Source organism: Arvicanthis niloticus, chromosome 7 (assembly GCF_011762505.2).
Source record: "Arvicanthis niloticus isolate mArvNil1 chromosome 7, mArvNil1.pat.X, whole genome shotgun sequence".
Classification (NCBI taxonomy): domain Eukaryota; kingdom Metazoa; phylum Chordata; class Mammalia; order Rodentia; family Muridae; genus Arvicanthis; species Arvicanthis niloticus.
In genome coordinates, this window is record NC_047664.1 from 30,845,995 (window position 1) to 30,868,785 (window position 22,791).

Sequence of the window (22,791 nt, forward strand, 5' to 3'; positions counted from 1 at the left end):
AGTGTTCCTCTTTCTCCACAGCCTTGCCAGCATCTACTATCACCTGAGATTTTGATCTTAGCCATTCTGACTGGTGTCAGGTGGTATCTCAGGGTTGTTTTGATTTGCATTTCCCTGATGACTAAGGATGTTTAGCATTTCTTAAGGTGCTTCTTGGCCATTCGAGTTTCCTCAGTTGAGAATTTTTTGTTTAGCTCTGTACCCCATTTTAAATAAAATTATTTAGTTGTCTGAAGTCTAATTTCTTGAGTTCCTTTTATATATTGGATATTAGCCCTCTATTGGATGTAAGATTCATAATGATCTTTTCCCAATCCGTTGGTTGCCATTTTGTCTTATTGACAATGTCCTTTGCCTTACAGAAGCTTTGCAATTTGATGAGGTCCCATTTGTCAATTCTTGATCTTAGAGCATAAGCCATTGATGTTCTGTTCAGAAACTTTTCTGCTGTGCCTAGGTATTTGAGCATCTTCCCCACCTTCTCTTCTATTAGTTTCAGTGTATCTGGTTTTATGTGAGGTCTTTTATCCACTTGAACTTGAGCTTTGTACAAGGAGATAAGAATGGATTGATCTGCATTCTTTTACATGCTGATCTCCAGTTCTACCAGCACCATTTGTTGAAAAGACTGTCCATTTTACACTGGATGGTTTTAGCTCCTTTGTGAAAGATCAAGTGACCATTGGTGTGTGGGTTCATTTCTGGATCTTCAATTCAATTCCATTGATCTTTCTGCCTGCCTCTGTACCAATATCATGCAGTTTTTAATCACTATTGCTCTTTAGTGCAGTTTGAGGTCAGGGATGGTGATTCCCCCAGAAGTTCTTTTATTGTTGAGAATAAAATCCTGTGTTTTTTGTTATTCCAAATAAATTTGCAAATTGCTCTTTCTATTTCTATGAAGAATTGATTTGGAATTTTGATGGGGATTGCATTGAATCTGTAGATTGCTTTTGGCACGATGGCCATTTTTACTATATTAATCCTGCCAATCCAGGAGCATGGGAGATCTTTCCATCTTCTGAGATCTTCTTCTATTTTTTTCTTCAGAGACTTGAAGTTCTTGTCATACAGATCTTTCTTTCCCTTGCTTGGTTAGATTCACTCCAAGATATTTTATATTATTTGCAACTATTGTGAAGTGTGTCATTTCCCTATTTTTGTTCTCAGCCTGTTTATCTTTTGAGTATAGGAAGGTTACTGATTTTTTTGAGTTGATTTTATATCCAGCCACTTTGCTGAAGTTGTTTATCAGGTTTAGGAGTTCTCTGGTGGAAGTTTTAGGGTCACTTAAGTATACTATCATATCATCTGCAAATAGTGAAATTTTGACTTTCTCTTTTCCTATTTGTATCCCTTTAACTTTCTTTCACTGTCTAATTGCTCTGGTTGGGAAGGGTGAGAGTGAGCAGCCTTGTCTAGTCCCTGATCTTAGTGGGATTGCTTCAAGTTTCTCTCCATTTAGTTTGATGTTGGCTACTGGCTTGCTCTATATTGCTTTCACTATGTTTAGGAAAGGGGCTTGAATTCCTGATATTTCCAAGACTTTTAACATGAAGGGATGTTGAATTTTATCTAATGCTTTCTCAGTATCTAGTGAGATGATCATGTGTTTTTTTTCTTTGAATTTGTTTATACAGTGGATTCTATTGATGGATTTCCAAATATTGAGCCATTTCTGCATTCCTGGGATAAAGCCTACTTGGCATGATGGATGATTGTTTTAATATGTTCTTGGATTCGGTTTGTGAGAATTTTATTGAGTATTTTTGCATCAATATTCATAAGAGTGATTAGTCTGTAGTTCTCTTTCTTTGTTGGGTCTTTGTGAGGTTTAGGTATGAGCATAATTGTAGCTTCATAGAACAAATTAGGTATTTTTCCTTCTGTTTCTATTCTGTGGAATAGTTTGAAGAGAATTGGTATTAGGTCTTCCTGGAAGGTCTGATAGCATTCTGCACTAAAACCATTTGGTCCAGGGCTTTTTTTTTTTTTTTTTTTTTTTTTTTTTTTTTGTAGGGAGACTTTTAATGACTGCTTCTATTTCTTTAGGGGTTATGGGACTATTTAGATGGTTTATCTGCTCCCGATTTATTTTGATACCTGGTATCTCTAGAAAATTGTCCATTTCATCCAGATTTTTTAATTTTGTTGAGTATAGGCCTTTGTAGTAGAATTTGATGTTTTTTTTTAATTTCCTCAGTTTCTGTGGTTATGTCTCCCTTTTCAGTTCTGATTTTATTAATTTGGATACTGTCTATGTGCCTTTTGGTTAGTGTGGCTAAGAGTTTATCTATGTTGTTGATTTTCTCAAAGAACCAGCTCCTGTTTTTGTTGATATTTTGTATAGTTCTTTCTGTTTCTACTTGATTGACTTCAGCCCTGAGTTTGATTATTTCCTGCTGTCTACTCCTCTTGGATATATTTGCTTCTTTTTGTTCTAATGCTTTCAGGTGTGCTGTCAAGTTGTTAGTGTATGCTCTTTCAAGTTTCTTTTTGTAGGCACTTAGAGCTATGAGTTTTCCTCTTAGTACTGCTTTCATGGAGTCCCACAGGTTTTGGTATGATGTGTCCTCATTTTCATTATATTCTAAAAAGTCTTTAATTTCTTTCTTTATTTCCTTCTTGACCAAGTCATCCTTGAGTAGAGCATTGTTCAGTTTCTGCGTGTATGTGGGTGTTCTATTGTTTTTATCCTTACAGCATGGTGGCCCGATAGGGTACACAGGATTATTTCAATCTTTTTGTATCTGTTGAGGCCTGTTTTGTGATCAATTATATGGTCTATTTTGGAGAAGGTACCATGAGGTGCTGAGAAGAAGGTATATTCTTTTTTTTTAGGATGAAATGTTCTATAGATGTCAGTTAGGTCCAATTGGTTCATAACTTCTGTTAGTCTCATTGTGTCTTGGTTTAGTTTCTGTTTCTATGATCTGTCCATAGCTGAGAGTGGGGTGTTGAAATCTCCCACTATTATTGTGTAGGATGCAATGTATGCTTTAAGCTTTAGTAATGCTTCTTTTATGTATGTGGGTGCCCTTGCATTTGGGGCATAGATGTTCAGAATTGTGAGTTCCTCTTGGTACATTTTTCCTTCGATGAATATGAAGTGTCCTTCCTTATCTTTTTTGATTACTTTTGGTTGAAAAACAATTTTATTTGATATTAGAATTGCTATTCCTGCTTGTTTCTTGGGATCATTTGCTTGGTAGATTGTTTTCCATCCTTTTATTCTGAGGTAGTGTGTGTCTTTTTCACAGAGGTGCGTTTCCTGTATGCAGCAAATTTCTGGGTCCTGTTTATGTATCCAGTCTGATAGTCTATGTCTTTTTATTGGAGAATTGAGTCCATTGATGTTAAGAGATATTAAGAAAAAATGATTTTGCTTCCTGTTATTTTTGTTATTAGAGGTGGAATTGTGTTTGTGTAAAGATCTTATTTGGGGTTCTTGGAAGACTACTTTCTTGCTTTTGCTAGGTTGTAGTTTCCCTCCTTCTATTGGAGTTTTCCATCAGTTGTTTTTTGAAGTACTGGATTAGTTGTAAGATATTATAAAAATTTGGTTTTGTCATGGGATATTTTGGTTTCTCCATCATATTGATTGAGAGTTTTGGTGGGTATAGTAGTCTGGGCTGGCATTTGTGTTCTCTTAGGGTCTGTATGATATCAGTCCAGGATCTTCTGGCTTTTATAGTCTCTGGTGAGAAGTCTCGTGTAATTCTTACAGGTCGTCCTTTATATGTTACTTTGCCTTTTTCCCTTACTATTTTTAGTATTTTTTTCTTTGTTTTGTACATTTGATGTTTTGATTATTATGTGACAGGAGGTATTTCTTTTCTGGTCTAGACTAGTTTGAGTTCTGTAGGCTTCTTGTATATTTATGGATATCTCTTTCTGTAGTTTAAGAAAGTTTTCCTCTATAATTTCATTGAAGATATTTACTGGCTCTTTAAGTTGGGAATCTTCACCTCATCTATACCTATTATCCTTAGGTTTGGTCTTCTCATTGTGTCCTGGATTTCCTGGATGTTTTGGGTTATGAGCTTTTTGCATTTTGCATTTTCTTTGACAGTTGCGGCAATGTTTTCCATGGTATCTTCTGCACCTGAGATTCTCTCTTCTAGCTCTTGTATTCTTTTGGTGATGCTAGTGTCTATGACTCCTGATCTTTTTCCTAGGTTTGCTACCTCTAGGTTAGTTCTCCTTTGTGATTTCTTTATTGTTTCTGCTTCCATTTTTAGATCCTGGATGGTTTTGTTTAATTTGTTCACCTGTTTGGTTGTGTTTTCTTGCAATGCTGTAAGGGATTTTTGTGTTTTCTCTTCAAGGGCTTCTACCTGTATACCTGTGTTCTCCTCAAATTCTTTGAGAGTGTTATTTATGTCCTTCTTAAAGTCCTCTATCATTGTCATGAGATCTGATTTTAATTCTGAATCTTGCTTTTCCCGTGTGATGGGGTGTTCAAGGCTTGCTATGGTGGGAGAACTGGGTTCTGATGATGCTGGGTAAGTTTGGATTCTGTTGCTTATGTTCTTGTGCTTGCCTTTTACCATCTGGTTAACTCTAGTGCTACCTGCACTCAGTGTCTCTGACTGGAGCCTGCCTTTCCAGTCATCTTGTTAGTGTCTGAACTCTTCAGGTTCCTGATGTCTCTGTGATCCTGTGATTTTGAGCTCTAGCTGCTCTAAGTAAGGTGGCTCCTCTAGGATGTCTCAGGATATGGGTGCCCACTGCTCTGAGTTCAGTGGCTCCTCTAGGATGTGTTGGGATATGGTGTCCACATGGGAGCAGACCAGCCTGGTGTCTACTACAGGCACAAGGCCCAGGTGAGGGGCAGAAGGGGAGTGATATTCCATAGGGGCAGGGTTTGGGTGTCTGGTGAGTCCTGAGTGCTCCCTGCTCTTAGTTGTAATTCTGAGGCGGGCATAGGGCAGTGGGTGACTGTTCGTACCTACTGTTCTGAATTCAGTGGCCCCTCTAGGATGTCTCCGGATACAATGTTCACACAGGAGTTGACCAGCCAGCCGGGTGTCTGCTCCAGCCACAAGGCCCAGGCGAGGGGCAGAAGTGGACTATGTTTCCCTTTTCAATTCTGATTTTGTTTATTTGAATACTGTCTGTGTCCTGTAATCAGTTTGGCTAAGGGTTTATCTATCTTGTTGATTTTCTCAAAAGAAAAAAATAAAAGCAGCTCTTGGTTTTGTTGATTCTTTGTATCAGACTTTTTGTTTCTAACTGTTGCTTTCAGCCCTGCATTTGACTATTTCCTGCAGTCTACTCCCCTTAGGTGTGTTTGCCTTTTTTTTTTTTTTTGTTCTTGGAACTTTCAAGTGTGATGTTAAGTTGCTTATATGGGATCTCTCCAATTTCTTTATGAAGATAATCATTGCTATGAATTTTCCTCTTAAACCTCTTTCATTGTGTCTCATAAGTTTGGGTATGATGTGTCTTTTTAAAAATTATTATTATTATTTATTTATTGGATATTTTATTTACATTTCAGATGCCATCCCCTTTCCCCATTTCCCCTCCCTAGAAAACCCCTATCCCATACCCCCTTCTCCTTTTTGCTTTTATACAATTTTTTTTTAATGTTAACCAATGGCTTTATAAGTTTGGTAATGCTCAATATCAATCAGAAGTGTAACCTAATACCCAACCTAGATATATCAACTATATTTGACTGGCAGAGACATGTGAACATCTGCCTCCATGTCTGCCCCGGCTCTCTTTCTCTTGCATCACCTAGCTCCTCCACTCCTTCTCCTCCTCTTCTCCTTACTCCTCCTCTCCTTACTCCTCCCACCTTAGCTCCTCCTACAAATCACCCTTCCTGTTAAAATAAAACTTTTCTCTCAAAATACAGTTAGAGCATAACTATACCAATTTATGTCAGTAAGGTGCAAGATAGACCTAATACCCAGTCCATCATTTTGTTAACTAAGCAGAACCTCTGTCATCTCTCCTAAATAAAAGACTTAGTTCTGAACCTGGCTTTTTTTCCCTTGGCTTTAAAATGAATGTCAGCTGAAAATCATCCTCTCAAATCTTTTCTCTCAAAGTAAATAGCAAGGATTGGCTATGAGACTATAAGTTTTCAACCCCATCAGAAATCCAGAATGACTGAGTTAACTATAATTGTGAGAAAGGTAAAGTAACATATAAAGGCAGACCTATCAGAATTACACCAGACTTCTCATCAGATACTATAAAAGCTAGAAGATGCTGGGTATGATGTGTCTTAATTTTCATTGAATTCTATAAAATCTTTGATTTCTTTACTTCTTCCTTGACCAAGTTATCATTGAGTAGAGAGTTCTTCAGTTTTCATGACTATGTGTACTTTCTGTTGGTTTTGTTGTTATTGAAGTCTAGCCTTAGTCCATGGTGTGATAGAATGCATGGGAATGTTCCCATCTCCTTGTAACTGTTGAGGCTTTTTATCTGATTATACGGGCAATTTTGGACAAATTTGCTGAGAAGAATGTGTATTGTCTTGCTTGGGGGTTAATATTCTACAGATATCTGTTAAATCCACTGGGTTCAAAACTTCTGTTAGTTTCACTGTGTCTTTGTTTAGTTTCTGTTTCAATGATCCTTGTGAGTTTCAATGTGTGTTTTGAGCTTTAGTAAAGTTTCTTTTACTAATGGGTTGCCCTTGTCTTTGGGGGTTTAGATGTTTAGAATCGAGACTTCCTCTTGGTGATTTTTTTCTTTGATGCATATGAAGTGTTCTTCCCCATCTCATTTGATAACTTTTGCTTGAAAGTCTATTTTATTTGATATTAGAGTGGAAACTTCACCTTGTTTCTTGTGACCATTTGCTTGGAAGACTGTTTTCCAGCCTTTTACTCTGAGGTAATGTCTGCCTTTGTCATTGAGGGGTACTTTTGATTATAGCAAACTGCTGGATCCTGTTTATGTATCCAGTATGTTAGCCTGTGTCATGGGGGGGGGGGGGAGGTGAGTCCATTCACATTGAGAGATAATAAAGCTAGATGACTGTTAGTTCCTCTCAGAGGCAACCTCTGCATGCATGACCCCCTCCACCAATAAACCTCTCAGATGAGATCTGTTGTTTGCTGTGATCTCTTTTTTGCACACTTTGGCTCCAACCCACCAAGATGCTTCTGCTGATAAATCATAGTAACTGATTCCTTGTCAACTCCATACAGAGACACATCATGTTAAAGCTACAACTTTCCCTTTCTTGTGCATCCCCAAGATCACACACTAATATAAACATCACAACATAAAACATTCTACAAACTTAAAAAGTCCACAATCTTACAATTCAAACACTCTTTAAAATTCAGTCTCTTTTCAAATACAACGCCTCTCATGTAGGTTCTTATAGAACCAAGAATAAATTAAATACCTTCTTACTTAAAGAGGAATACCAAGGCATTGTCAGAATCCAATCAAAGCAAAACCAGACTCCAACAGCATAAATCACTCAGTGTCCAATGTCTGGAATTCACTGTCAATCTTTTACCTAGCTACAAAGAGCCTGAATGACTTCTCTGGATCCACTGCAGCACACATAGCTTGTTTGTTTCTTAGACTTAGGCTGGGTCTACTACACAGTTGCTGCTCTTCTTGTCAGCTCTCTCATGTTACTGGAATATCCAAGATGCTGGACCTTCCACTAAACTGGGCTGCAATTTCACCAATAGTCTCTCCTGAGTTTTCTTCATGGCACCCTGCCTCAAATTTTCTTCATGACCCCTTCAGTTCTGGGGTTTCCACTGCTACTGAGGCTGTGCCCTTGACAATGGCCTCTTTTGACTTATCACAATGTCAAGTCTTAGCTTACCTTCATTTCTCCTTCATGCCTTCAAATCTCGTACAACTTGGGAGACTTTTACTCATTACCAAGTTTGGCTGCCAGATCAAGGTACAATCTTGGCAACTTTGAACACAGCTTGCATGTGCTGACTCAGAAAATACTTCACAAAAGATTTTACCTCAATGATGATATTCTCTCTTTTTTATTGGATATTTTATTTATTTACATTTCAAATGTTATCCCTTTTACCAGTTTCCCCTTCGCACACACCCTATTTCATTCCCCCACCCCTTTCTTGTATGAGAGTGCTTCCCTATTCTTATTCTTATTCTTATTCTTATTCTTATTCTTATTCTTATTAATCATTCCATTCGTTTACATCTCAAATGATATTTCACTTCCCAGTTACCCCCTCCACCAACACCCCCATCCCATGATATTCGACTTCCTGGTTACCCTTCCTTCAACCCTCGATCCCACATCTGCTCCCCTCCCATTTTGCCTGTATGAGCATGCTCCCCTACCACACACACTCTTCTGCCTCACCTTTCTAGCATCCCCTTATACTGGGGCATCAAACCTCCCTGGGACCAAGAGCCTCCTCTCCTATTGCTGTCAGGCAAGGCCATCCTCTGCTACATATGTATCTGGATCCATGAATTTTTCCAGGTACACTCCTTGGTTGTCCTGACCCTATGTACCTATTCTCTTCTTAATTACCACTGGCTTCTCAGTTCTAGCTGACCAGCATTCATTACCACAGGACATCAATGTTTTTACTCGGTGGTTCTAATATCTTGTTAATCACATCTGACTCTTCAGCCTCAGCTAACTAGAACCACAGACTCTTAATCAACAATAGCAAGCCACCCTAATAGTGTCATTAAAGGACTCTGAAACTTCCCTCTGGAATTCAAGTCAGGCCTCCATCATCAGCATGGCTCTCAGAGTTCTTGTCTTCCAAGATCCCACAGAACAGGTCAGTGAGCTTTGAACACTCAATGACTTTTCTCTTTCAAAATTCCACAAAGGCAGGGGGAGGGGTGAAATAGCAAGCCTTTGGCTACATCTTCTAAGATAACTGTGTTAAAATTGAGCAAATTCCTCTTGAATGGAATGTCTGATACAAAGTATTTTCTTCTTTATGTTGAATATACTTTCGATCTTTAAAAGTGACCTTGTATCTGGAAATAATTCTTCTATTACAAATATTAAAGATTTATTATAGATAGTGGTCCACAAATATGTTATACACTATGATACTAACATACTTGGAATGTAAATATGCACACAGGATTATTAGCTCATTTAAGATTTTTCTCTAAAATGTAACTTTTTAAGTCTTTTACATTGATCTATATAAAAAAAATCTGTTCTCATTTAGGTCAGGAATTACATATGAAAAATATTACACAGTAGTTCTCACAGTCCATTTACTAAAGAAACATATATTCTTACCAATTGACTTTGTATGTAACTGTCCATATGTACAGTATTTGAATCTGTACTTTGGACATATTATACCCTATAAATTAGATATTAAGCTCAGATACCGTATTAGTTTGTATGGTTTATATTTTTATGTGACTAGGAAAAACAAAGGAAATGAAGGGAAATGTACAAAGGCACATGATATCAGCAAGAAGCTGAATATATAGCTGAATTTATAGTTGAGTATTGTGTTTGTAGAAACTATATGGAAGTGTTCACAGCTCTCATTTTTTTCTTTGCAAATGCTAACCTGGTGACTGAGAACTTCACAGATGAATCTCAATGAACAACATTGAACAAACAGCTCTCATACATCTCAGCAGTGGTGCATTAGTATTCACGGTGGTACACGGGTGTCTTCAAACCATGCAGCTACGGGTACTAAGGCTACAATTACAAAGTGAGAAATCTCTTTCCAAAGCCACTGCTCATTGTTTACATTTAATGACTTTGCAATCAACACATTTTCTAAGCATGGATCTCAGCTGTCTTTGCATCACTTACATCTTCCTGCAAATGCAAGACTTCCATCACTGTGTTTGATATTTTGCAATTTACCAGGGCATATGTGTTCCTGATATACAAAACTAGAAGGGTCTGCTTCATGGAGTACGTTTGGATAGTTTTCTTTTCCTGGAGCCTGCCTGTCCTGCTGAACTTGTTCCACTAAGTGTCCAGTGTCTCTGATGTAACGGCCCCCACCTCTGATGTAACGGCCCCACCTCCACAGCATTTCTCTGTATCTATACCATCTCTCTGTCTGCCTGCCTGCCTTTGCTCTCTGCACTGTTTAACAGCATTTGTAAAAAGAAGCCTTCCTAAGAACCTCACATTTTCACCAAAGCAAAATACATTCTGCTGTATTTTTACCTCATTTTTTCGATTCTACTCTTATTCCAATTACTGCTCCTAGGAGGCAGAAAAGGTGGGGCCACAAGCTCCTAAATTCTCCCTTCACTGCTCCAGCCTGGAGAGGAACAGGTCTTTCCTCCTCAGGCTTTCTCTCGCATTCATCTGCTTTTCCCATAGTCCCATCAGGCCTTCTATTCAGAGACATTGCATTCCCTTTGAAGGTTTTGTTACAGAGATATAAACAGAGAGCTGTAAAAACACAGAGGGATCAATTAATTCTGCTGCAGGGGATCAAGGAGGACATCAAAAAAGAAGAAGACCTTGGAGCTTGCCCTTGAAGCTTGATTAGTACTTTTAAAACATATCAAGAATTGAGCCAGAAAGAAAATCCAATCTTTTGCTGTCTCAACCAACTGTCTTGGATGGAAACCGATGGGCATGCTTTCTAACTGGCTTGGGTTTTTCTAAATCACTAAGCTCTGCCTACAGAAGTGCAGCAGGAGTGCTTGCCATGATTCTGGAGACAAGAACTCCTCAGCTCAGTTTGGTATAATGGCCCCAGGTACCCTACTGTATCTTACAAGAAGCAGAGTCAAGTATGATGTGCTGCTGCTGTCTCACCTGACTGTCTGTCTTCATTTCTCAATTCCTTTTCTTTCTCCTCAAGCTTCACTGCAAAGGCACCAAAGGACATTAAAATTAAGATTCTGAACAGTGTATTCAAAGAAAGAAACAAATAATGTCAGCCTGATTGGAAAGTAGAAAAGTAGAACTGTGTACTGGACAGAAAACTGTTTTTACCTTCAAGCGCACTGGAATTTCAATGTGGCTATTGAGGGAAATCACTATAACTGTCTGAGTTTCTTACTTTTCATACTTAAATGAGGATGAGTGTATCTTCTTCTATGTGTTGTTTCAGGTTTGTTGTATAGTGACAGTAAGAACATTAAACCCTAATGACTATCTATCATCTATCTATCTATCTATCTATCTATCTATCTATCATGTATATATGTATACACATACATATAAGTATGTATATATAGAGAGAGAGATACAGATATATATATTAAAGTAGACAAGATCACAAAATTACTAAATCTTAAATTTAGTCATCAGAACATATTCTTGAACCTCACGAACTAGTTAATTCCCCAACATCATGACCTTTCAGTCTGAGAATCTCCTGGATTTAAGTTAGTTCAAAGGATCACTCTTGTTCTCACTCTAGCTCTTGCTCTCGCTCTCACTCACACTCTCTTGCTTTCTTGCTCCCTCACTCCCTCTCTGTCTCTGTCTCTCTCTCTGTATCTCTGTCTCGCTCTGTCTCTCTGTGTGTCTCACTGTTTGTATGTGTGTGTGTGTGTTATCTAGGAAGAATTGATTGGAGAGGTAAAGTGGGAGGTAGATATGATCAAAATGCACATCCTTTCATATTAGTTTTTTACAGTTTTTGTTTCCAACATGGCCTCTTTATACAGCAGCTGCTAGGGCCAGAAGACTTAGAGGAAACACACTGAGTTCTTACTTATGACATGAACATGATTCTACTTCCATGGATTGGTATCTTTATGTTTCTTTGCTTCAGTTATTTTTATAAGAGGGGGAAATTATAGTGCTTACAGCATTATAGTGAATAAGATTCATAGAACATATAGAAATATATGGAGTATAGAAATAGAAGAAAATAGAACTATACAAAACAATATAGTTTTTAACAGAATAGGTTTGTTCATTTAGAAATTGCTGTATGATTACATAGAGCAATACAGTAAAGTCTTTCAAAGGGTCTAAAGCCAAGGAAACATTGACTGTGACTGTCAGCATTTGCCATATGTACTTGATATTTATTGATATTTATACAATGGTTTTAATTCTCAGAATAATCCTTCGTGTATCTGCACAAATATAATTGATTCTTGATGTAATTTAAGGAAATCAATGGCAAAGCTAACTTGAGGTAATGTAGTCAAACTCTGATTCCACTCAGCACCTGGAGTCCTACCTGCTTTCCAGGGCTTCAGACTTCCTGCCTACTTGTCGGCTTCATCTGAGATCTGCTCACATGCATTGTGTCAAGCCAGGCTCAGACAGAACAGAACCCTTTATCAGGTTTGCTGCATCAGGCTTCTGTATTTCCCTTCACTAGTTCTTTGCAATCACATAGACGATAAAACATAAGAGTTCTTTTTATACACCTGTCCTTCTACTCTTCTACCTTAATTTACCAGAGGCATTCACAGTTCTATTTGTGTCAAAAGAGTGTGGTTCTCTTGAGTTTTATATGAATGGACTTGCGTGGCATAAACTCTAGTACTTGAAAATGTCTTACTTCCATAAAGTTTTCATGAGTGTCTCTCTTGTCCAGAGACCAGCACCTTATTCATTTTCTTTATTTTCTTTTATTTCTTAGTACACGTGACTACTCTTTCTGGTAGAGATCATTCCCACTTTGCACCAATAGAATGAAACCATAAGCAATGGATATTCCTGCAGAAATATTTCATGAACCAATGTGAATAGACACCATGTATTAAAGTGTCTTGGTTACCATGTAAGGTTAAGTTAATGATATAATTATGTTGCCAGAATAGAAATATTTACTGGTTATCTTCCTCCCATCTCCTTGACCTTCTACCACCTTTCATTGCATGCACATGTGCTGCTTACCGAATGATGCTTGTTTTATTGTTAATTCTAAGCTTTTAGTAGTATTTAAAAATAATTGTGATGTTCCCTGAAATTTTATGGTTTTCATGTTAAAATTTAATTATATCTTGTTTTATTTCTCCATATATTCTATTTGAGCTTCATGTGGCCTTCCAATCTGAGCTATTATATGTGTCCCCATTTTTAATGTTTTTAACATGCTTGAAAGACTTCTATTTTCATATCCCTAGCTCTTAGCTTTGATGCTACTGTCCTCAATCCATTAATGGTGATTTCTGTCAGAATTTTTTGACCTTGCCTATTAGCCATCTAATTTTATTTTACTTAAAATATTTTGCTGTTCAACTCACATTCCAAGCAATTTGTTGCAAAATTTTATTTATTAAACTGTATATTTAATTGATATTTGTGTGTAAGTACTTTTTGTGTTTTTTATGTATTCTCAAGAGTATCATTTAAAGCAATTGTGAAATGTAATATCTTCCATCATATTTGCTTATTTTCTTCCTGTTAACCCCCTTTGCATGCTTACTTTTCAGTTGAGATAACCATATTGTTTGTCTCCTGTGTTTGTTTTCAGACTTTTCCTTTATCTCTGTGATTGTACAAGTTCATCAGTTCCTCACAGTGCCACTGAGGTAGCAGGTGTTTGTCTGGCTTTCTGAGACTCTACATTGCTGTTTACATGCTGCAGACAAGGACAATTTGATCAATATAAATAAAACTTTGTTATTGAGAGTAGGACCTTCTCTCTAAAGTTGTTTTGGGTATTGAGTGGCTTAGTGCAAGCATGATGAAGCAAAAATGCCTGCCTATAATAAATGCTGAGCTGTGTATCTGTGGCTGTAATACATTTGGATCTTATCTCCACTCTAACTTAGCTGAAGAGACACTAAATAAATGATCTTAGAGAAAGATGATCTTTCTAGGTAATATTGTGTCAAACACAGACATTATGTTTATATTGCTACACCCGCTATGTTTCCTAAGTAGTTTTAGTAGCATAGAACTGATGAGCTTCCAAATAAAGCAGAGAAGCAGGATTTGGCAAGCACAAAGGATGAATGCGGATATGTGAATTGGACATGGTGGTATGTACCTGTAAGTCCAGCAACTACTTAGGAAGCTAATATAGAAAAATACCTTAAGCTTGGAAGTGTAAAATTAATCTTGGCAGCATATAGACTCTCTTTCTCGGTCTCTCTCTGTCTCTGTCTATCTATCTGTCTGTCTCTCTCTCTCTCTCTCTCTCTCTCTCTCTCTCTCTCTCTCTCTCTGTGTGTGTGTGTGTGTGTGTGTTATAGATTGCTGACAATATGCAGCTGAGGGCAGGTGTAATATAAGAGTGGAGTCTGTGATCAGGGAGTGAAAAAATGGCAGGCTAAGAGTCTTAGAGACAGAGGACAGGGGACAGAGAGGGGAAATGGACAGAGAAGATGAAGTAAGGAGAGGAAGAACCCAATCCACATGGCTTTAAACAGCCACAGGCAGCTATGAATATTATAGAAGGGAAAGAATAATATAGGACAATTTGTCCAATCTAGGTGGACAGCTTGTATCAATATCAATGGCTCTGAGTTCATTGTGTGGGCGTTTTGTGGGTTGAGAATTTACTGATATAAATCTGACTGATAAATTACAAGCCTCTAGAGTTTTGATTTACTGGGTTATGGGGATTTATGACAGGTAGCTGCAGGGGGTGGATGACTGAGAATGTGAACAGGTTTCACAGCAAGCAAACCGAGAGTTGAGTGGCTATTGCATGGTGAGCGTGGGGGTGGGAAGATCAGGTTACTGGAGCATATCCAGCAGTACTGTGGATTGTTTTTAATATTAAATGCAACATTGTGTGTGTGTGTGTGTGTGTGTGTGTGTGTGTGTGTGTGTGTAAATACTATTAAGTTTAAATAAAAGAAACTATAAGTGCTCCACAGAATGAAATCCATGATTGGTATTGAAGACAGGTTAAAACTCATAGCTATGGTTGTCAAAGGCCCAAGGAGGAACACGTTGATATGGTTTTGCTAGATGGTCATGTTGTTAAATTACCTCCTGAATTGTTATGTTTAAATCCGTAAGTTTGAGCTTCTTCATCCTTTGTCAAAAGAGCTTCCTGATGCAGTAGTGAGTGGCTGAAGTGAGGATTTATAACTGTTCAAATCTGAGACTAAACCATTGTAACTGCTTGCTTATAGGCAAGAAAAAAAATCTGTATGAATGTCTCCCCACACAGAAGTAGAAACAGAAGGAAAGTAAGAGCTGGAGAACAGGGCATAGTGCTATGTAAAGCTGGCCTCTTGTCACAATATCTGTATGAGATCAAGACAATTAAACACTTCAGTGTGGATTGAGGAGGGGCTCCTGAGGTACAATTTTTTTCCTGAGGAGCTTTTAGCAGTTCATGGTTGTTAAGTAGTGAAAGCCGCTTTTCTTTGGTGGTGTGAGTAATGGTAAGTTCCCCATTTCCGAAGAAATGACTCCCCCAACCCTCTGTATGTAGAATAATAAGATGAGGAGGAGAAAAAGAACATAGAGATGTGTTGTAGGGAGATTAGAGGAGAACCAGAAAGAGGGAGTGGGGCATGGATGATCTGTAAGTGCATTTTTTAAAGTGGCATTTTTCTCTATCACTGGCTAGCTTACAAATGAATGACACAGAGACTATAAGATTTTATTTGAATAGTTTTACAACTCAATAACTGGGCAGTTAATAATCTGTTCAAGCCCTTCAAATTAATCTAGATACCTCCCAGCCAAAATGCCAGTTTAGTGTGATCTGGCTCCCTAGGTTTCAGGAATTTTTCCATGATGTCTTTCTATTCCAGATGTGGGGGATTCCCCCTTCTAATCTTCCCCTCCCCTTTCCTCTTCCCCTCTTTCCTCTCTCTCTCTCTCTCTCTCTCTCTCTCTCTCTCTCTCTCTCTCTCTCTCTCTCTCCTCCCTCTCCCTCTCCCTCTCCCTCTCCCTCTCCCTCTCCCTCTCCCTCTCCCTCTCCCTCTCCCTCTCCCTCTCCCTCTCCCTCTCCCTCTCCCTCTCCCTCTCCCTCTCCCTCTCCCTCTCCCTCTCCCTCTCCCTCTCCCTCTCCCTCTCCCTCCCCTCTCCCTCCCCTCTCCTCCCCTGGCTAATGGAAGTCCCACCTTATTCTCTATTCTCCCCAGACATTGACTGATCAGCTTTTATGGACAATATAGAGAACAAATGGGAGCAATGTGAGAACAAATGGGAACAAACTTAAAACAGGAGATACTTAGAATAAGCATTACGACACTATGTGTGGATTGTAACAAGATACAGAGGCAGAAAAATCAGTATTTGAATAATACAAAAATTATCTTTCCACAATACACAAAAACATCATGCCTGTAATGACCATCTGTTTTTTATGTATGCATGGGATTTTCAAATCAAAATGAAAGGGGGAACAAGCTGAAAATAAAGATATAAAGGAAATACTGCATATTATACAAAGGGCGACAGTGTTTGCCAATGAGAGTTATATAGGGAAAAAAATAAAACAATCAAAAAACAAAAACAACAACAACAACAAACAAACCAACAAATAACAAAACCCCATTGTTCTTTACTTTTCTGTTGCAATGAGAAAGCACCAGGAGCAAAATCAATTTGGGGGTGGTGGGAGGAGAGATCTATTTCTGTCTACAGATTTCAGCTCATCATGAAGAAATGTCAGGACAGCAGATCAAGGCAGGAACTTATAGGGAGGAACCGAAGTAAAGACCATGAAGAAATGCTGCCCACTGCCTTCTTCCCCATGGCTTGCTCAACTTGCTCTTTTTATTAATACCAAGTATTATCTACCCACAGAAGGCTGAGATCTTTCATATCAATCATTAATCAATAAGATGCCCCCCCTCAGAGTTGCTTGTAAAACAAGCTGATGATGGTAATTCCTCAATCTTCCCAGATGACTCTGGTTCATGTCAAGTTGACAAAATACTTAACCAGCACAATCATTCAAGTTGCCCATAAGCAAATCAGCAAATAAAAGAAAAATTCAAATTTTATTTGATGAAACCAGAAAGCTATCTCCCTAGGCAAAGTTATAGACAGCCCCACCAGCTGCTTATTAAGAAGTAACTGCAGAGTTACTATCTTGTATTTTACCCATACCAATTTTTGTGCAGATAACTATTGGGCTTAATAAAAACAGATGTCTTGGGAACTGATATACAATAGCCAATTGAAATTCTCAAGGAGCAGTGACAAGCATAGTAGATAGGACTTTAATCTTTTTATTAACACTGTCACCACCACATTTACTAATACACTGGGATCTGTGTGTATGTGCCCAGTCACTGGAGAATTAGAGTATAGCTAGAGTGTCACCAATGTTCCACCCTGGGAGCACAGAAGAGTTATAACCATTGGCTTTCCTGCACTCATATAAATATGACAATGGTAGACACTGGAATCCAGGAGGACATGGACAGTGTCCCAGACTTTCAGTTAAATACAGCTGTGAGTAATGATTAGAAACCAGTGTTGAAGGAACACATTTGAGAGGAGCTAAGTGGAAGCATTGTCTCCCATGTCCTAATGAACTTCAGGAACAGCTTCGCAGGAACCTTTATGGAGTGAAGCCAGGAGCTTACAACTACTACTGATAAACTCTTTCCTGTAGAGAAAAGGCTAGAAGAAAAATCTGAATACACTAGTTATTCTCTCACCTTCTGCCCTCTGATGACCAGGGCCTCCATTATCTGAACTGGAAGAAAGAGGTGAATAAAGACTTACCAGGTAGAATGAGTGTTCCCTTTCAGCTCTCTTCTCTTCACATCCTCTTTCTAAACACACAAAGCTTTGTTCCCAAGATAGTAGGAGCCTAGAGCAGAAGTTCTGCTTTCTGGTCGCTTAGTCAGGTGACAATGTTGTAAGAGAGATAAATGAGATAGAAACTTCGATATATTAAAGTTGAGAAATTAAAAGGGAGATACTAGCTAAAGTTAATTGCTTTGAATCAAGTAATAAGCAAGAAGCTTTCAGCAAATTCGGGACAAGCAAACTTTGCTAATATTGTATGCACTTATCAACTAACCAAATCTGAACATTTCATCCAGTTTACTTAAATTTCCATTATTTATCCTAGTATGTTTTTGGATATAGTCTCAACACCCATCCCAATGAATGAGACTATCTGAAAATATCTGGAACACCTGAGGTTCCGGTGCATTGCATGTTATAGATGTAATTTCTAAAGAAGAAATGCAGATTTCATGGCACTACTTGGTAAACAATGTCCAATCAACCATGTTTCAGCACATGCTGAACGGAATAGAAAGATAGTTAGCTTTTTCCCAACTGTCAACTCAGATTTTTCTATGCAGACAATCTCCTGACATCTTTTAATGTGTTAAATACTTTAGATATGATTGCGTTTACAGTGAAAGTTGTCAAAATGAACAAATAGACCAGCATTATTTGTAGCCACTTGCTACAATGTCTCATATTCATGTAAAATTTATAAGCCCATAAAAGGTAATCATCAAGGCTTGAAAAGTACAGTGTGTTAACCATAATACACCAAACTCCACATACAGATGAATGTTTATCTAACTAAGAGCACATAGCACCTGCAGCTTGCTAGTCCCTGACATCCCAAGCCCTGACGAATTGTCTGTACTACATGGTAGACTGTGTTTTTCCCATTGCAGTGATTTCTATATAGTATTTCTTGCTTGAGTTTTATGGTGTGTTCAGAATTCTTCCTCCCTGAGTGTTCTTCAATGAAATATTTATAACATGGCAGACCATTAAATAAACAAGCAATTCCAAGCTAGATTTATTTGTCTGCCCTCAGTAAACCTTTGAGCTCTGTAGAGTTCGTTCTTTTGAAGCCTGTGTGCAACTCCAATGGTGGGGTATTTGTGATGATGCTCTTCCTCTGTTCCTCTTTCTTTATTTACATCATGCAATAGACCACTCAAGCTGAAGTGAAAGAGCTGAAACAGATTTATATGCCTGTGAGCTGAGCAAATTGCAACACCTCTCTATTTCTTTATGCGATTCTTAAGAAGGCAAAAAACAGCCATATTTTAAGTTTCCATTAGACTCAACCTCAATTCTTGTTCTCCATGAGAAAGTCACAAACTCAAAATACTTTTAAACTCAATGGTAAAGATGTTGTATCTTACTAAAAATCTTCCTCTAAAATTATATCAGTGATAGTTTGTGGAAATCAGTATTTTGAAAACCCTAATTATTTATCTTGGGTTTGATAGGCTAATGTTAAAACCAAAGACTTACTCTTAAGCATTTTGGATTATGTACATGGGTACAGATTGTGGCCTTTTCTGAAGGGAAATTAGGACTAAGAAAGGACTTTAGGGTAGAGGTCAGAGATATATTGCACATATCTTATAATCTGATTAGATGTGCACACAGAGACTAGAGTATAAATACAGATAAACTGAGGTACAAAAAAAGTACTGTGCCTAAGCTGGTATAAGGGTGTGCTGTGAGGGGAGTGAGTTTGCACATGCTTGTGCATCTGTGTGTGTTTCTTCTATTATATCCATGATGTGTCCATTTCTTATGACCTACAATGTTGTAGCATCACTGTAAACTCTGAAATACTTCTTTTTGTTTGAAGTCAACTCACTTTTACTTTGCTTCCTTTCAATTGCTCTGATGTGGTTAGCATATTTTATAGTGGCTCTTTGGTTAAAATTGTCTTTGTCATACTTGCATTGTCACTGTTCTATCTTATTGACTTGTGTCATGATTATCATTTCCCAGAGAAGTGGAATGATTCTTGACATTGCCAGATCATGTTTTAGTTCTCTGAGGACAAATTATGATAGTGTTCTTAGATTCTAGGAATTGCTATTCTCTGGACCATGGAATCTAGATGGCAACAAATTGCTTCAAAATAATATCTATGAAACTGTGTAGTCACTAATTATTTCATCTCTTCCATATAATTTATAATTTGAATAACAATTATTTTACAGTTTCCTGGCAATAATTGAATATTTTATGAATACTTTACTCCTATAATATACTTTAAAGACTAAAAATAATAGATCTTATAATTCTAAGTAAGAGTTATGTGTCTTCTCTGAATATATCAATCTCGTCCTCTTCCACCTTTCTGCTTTTTGCTACTGTTTTGTTTTGCATTTTTAATTTATAAATGTATTCATTAAAGTCTACTGGCTTTTACTTAGAATATTGAAATATCATGTCTAAAACCAATCAAAGATTATGACTGTGTCACAATTTTATTAAACTTTTAATTTTAGTATTTATAATTTGAAAGAAATAATATTCTACAGTCAAGAAAAGAGATATCTCAAAGAAGTATTATAATTAGACAAACAAAGGAAGAACAAAAAACTTATTTAAAACATATCTAAAACATTAACTCTTTTTACAAAGAATTTTAAAATGTTTTGAAGTACTAGATTTTAAGAAAACTAGTTATAAAAAATTAATTTTCAGATGGACTTAATTTGGGGATAGTTAATTATCCATGCTTTATTTATTCATTCATTACTTAATTTATTCTTTTCTCATAAAAAAAAATTCCCACTACAGTTTCTTCTCCCTGCACTCATCCTAGTTTCCACACCACATATTTCTCCCCTATCCCTAGATTCTCTGATCCTCCTCCCTCAATAAAAGAGTAGGCCTCCCTGGGATATCAACTGAACATGGCATATCATGTCACAATAATACTAGGCGCAAAGTCTCATACCAAGGCCGGGTGAGGCTAACTGGTAGGAGGAAGAGGGTACCAAGATCAGATACTTCCACTTCCACCTTTATGATCCCCACAAAAATACCAAGCTAACAACCATAAGCTATGTGCAGAGAACCTAGTGTATGTCCATGCAGGTTCTTTGATCATTGGTTCAGTCTCTGTGAGACCCTTTGAGCTGCTCTTAGTTGCTTCTGTGGGTCGTGCTCTCCTGGTGTTCTCCACCATTCTGGTGACTGTAATTCTTTCTTCTCCTCTTCTGAGGAATTCCCAATGCTTTGAAGGAGATATCCAATTTGGGATCTCTCTCCACTTAATGTTAGTCTGTGTTTCTCTAAATCTGCTTCCATCAACTGCCAGAGGAAGCCTGTTGGATGATAATTGGGCTAGCCTCAGATTTATGACTATAGCGTAATATCAATGGGAATAATTTCATTGACTTTTTTTCTGTTCTATGTCACTGCTCTAGGCTATTGGGTCTCTTGCTCCTGGTCATTCAGGCAATGTCAGACATGGGCTACTTTTCATGGAATGGGCCTCAAAGTAGGCAAGTCATTATTTGGACACTTGCACAAGTTCTGTGCCACCATTGCCCTATCAAATCTTCCAGGTAGGACCAATTGTAGATTAAAAGATTAATCTACAATTAATCTTAAAATTAAAAGATTTTTGGCTAGATTGGTGTCCTAGTCCCATTACTGGAAGTCTTGCTTAGTTACAGAAGATTGCTAGTTCAGGACCTATACCCTCCATTATTAGAAGTTGTTGTATTGGTCATTGATTCCTGGGAGTTTCTACTGCACTAGGTTTCCACATTGTCCCCAAATGACCTCCAATTTCAGTCTTTTTTCGAACTCTCACCTATACCTCCCCCATTGATCTCTTCTATTCCCATCTATCATCCACCTCTAGTCCATTCACAAAATCTATTCTATTTCACTTCCCAGCGAGACCTATCCATCTTCCTTACAGCCTTCTTTATTACATAGCCTCTTTGGGTTTGTGAACTGTAGCATGATTATCATTTATGCAGCAGTTAATATCCACTTATATGCATGTTTGTATTTCTAGGTGTGTGTTACCTCATTCAGGATAAATTTTTTGTACTTCCATTTATTTGCCTGAAAACTTTATGATGTCATACATTTTAGCTTGCTGAATATTGGTCCCCTGTATAAGTGTGCCACATTTTTAATCCATTCTATGTTTGAGGAATATCTGAATTGTTTACATACTATGATATTGTGACTAATACTGCTATGAACATAGCTGAGCAAATGTCTTTGTGGCAGGATGGATCATTTTTTGGCTATTTGCAGAAGTGTGTCTTGAGGTAGATTCATTCACCCTTTTTTTTTTTTTTTTTGTGAGAAACCACCATATTGATCTCTAAAGTGGCTGTGCAAGTTTGCACTCCCACCATCAATAGAGGATGGTCCCCCTTGCTTCACACCCTTATGAGCATGAATCATGATCTGCGTTCTTAATGTTAGCCATTCTGACAGGTGTCAGATGGAATCTCAAAGTAGTCTTTAAATAAATAACATTGAGCTATTATAACAATGTGAAGAATGATACTGGTTACAGTGCTTGGTTCTATCAACTATACTACTGTACTTCATGCTTCTTTGAGACTCTAGACCTGAAGACAGATTTATTGCATTGAAAGGGGATGTTCTGCTTTCAAAGGAGACAATTTTTTTCAATAGAATATAGGTCAAAGATAAAAAAAAAAAACATTTCATTAAGGATGTTAAACAAAGTACAGCAGAACCTAGAATAAATTGTCATTGTTTTACTCACAAAAGTGTTAGAAAAGACTATAGCTGCAACCTCATCACAGGAGGTCCAAGATATGAGCTTCTTTGCTGGGAAGTTTTCAGTACTGCTATGCTCTTGTGTGGCTGAGAAAGACAATTTCAGCCTTCAAAGACTCGTTAACAAGAATGGCCTATATCATAAACACAGGCTATCCCTGTAAGTTCATCAAAGTGTCCCCAGAATGGGTACAATTAGATGTCAGGAAAGGCCATATGGAGCAAAGGTTCTCAACAGAAGTCATCTTTTTTTATCAACCCCTAGCATTGTACCAACATTGGAGACATTTGCAGACACAATTTCTAACGTCTAATCTTTTGAGTCCAAATATCTTGCAATTCTCAGGACAGATGCCAACTTTCCAGTTTCAAGGCCCAGTGAGTTCAGCATGCAATGCTTACTGTCAACCATGGCTACTCAAGCTCTTTTCAGTCATAATCCTTTTTTGCTG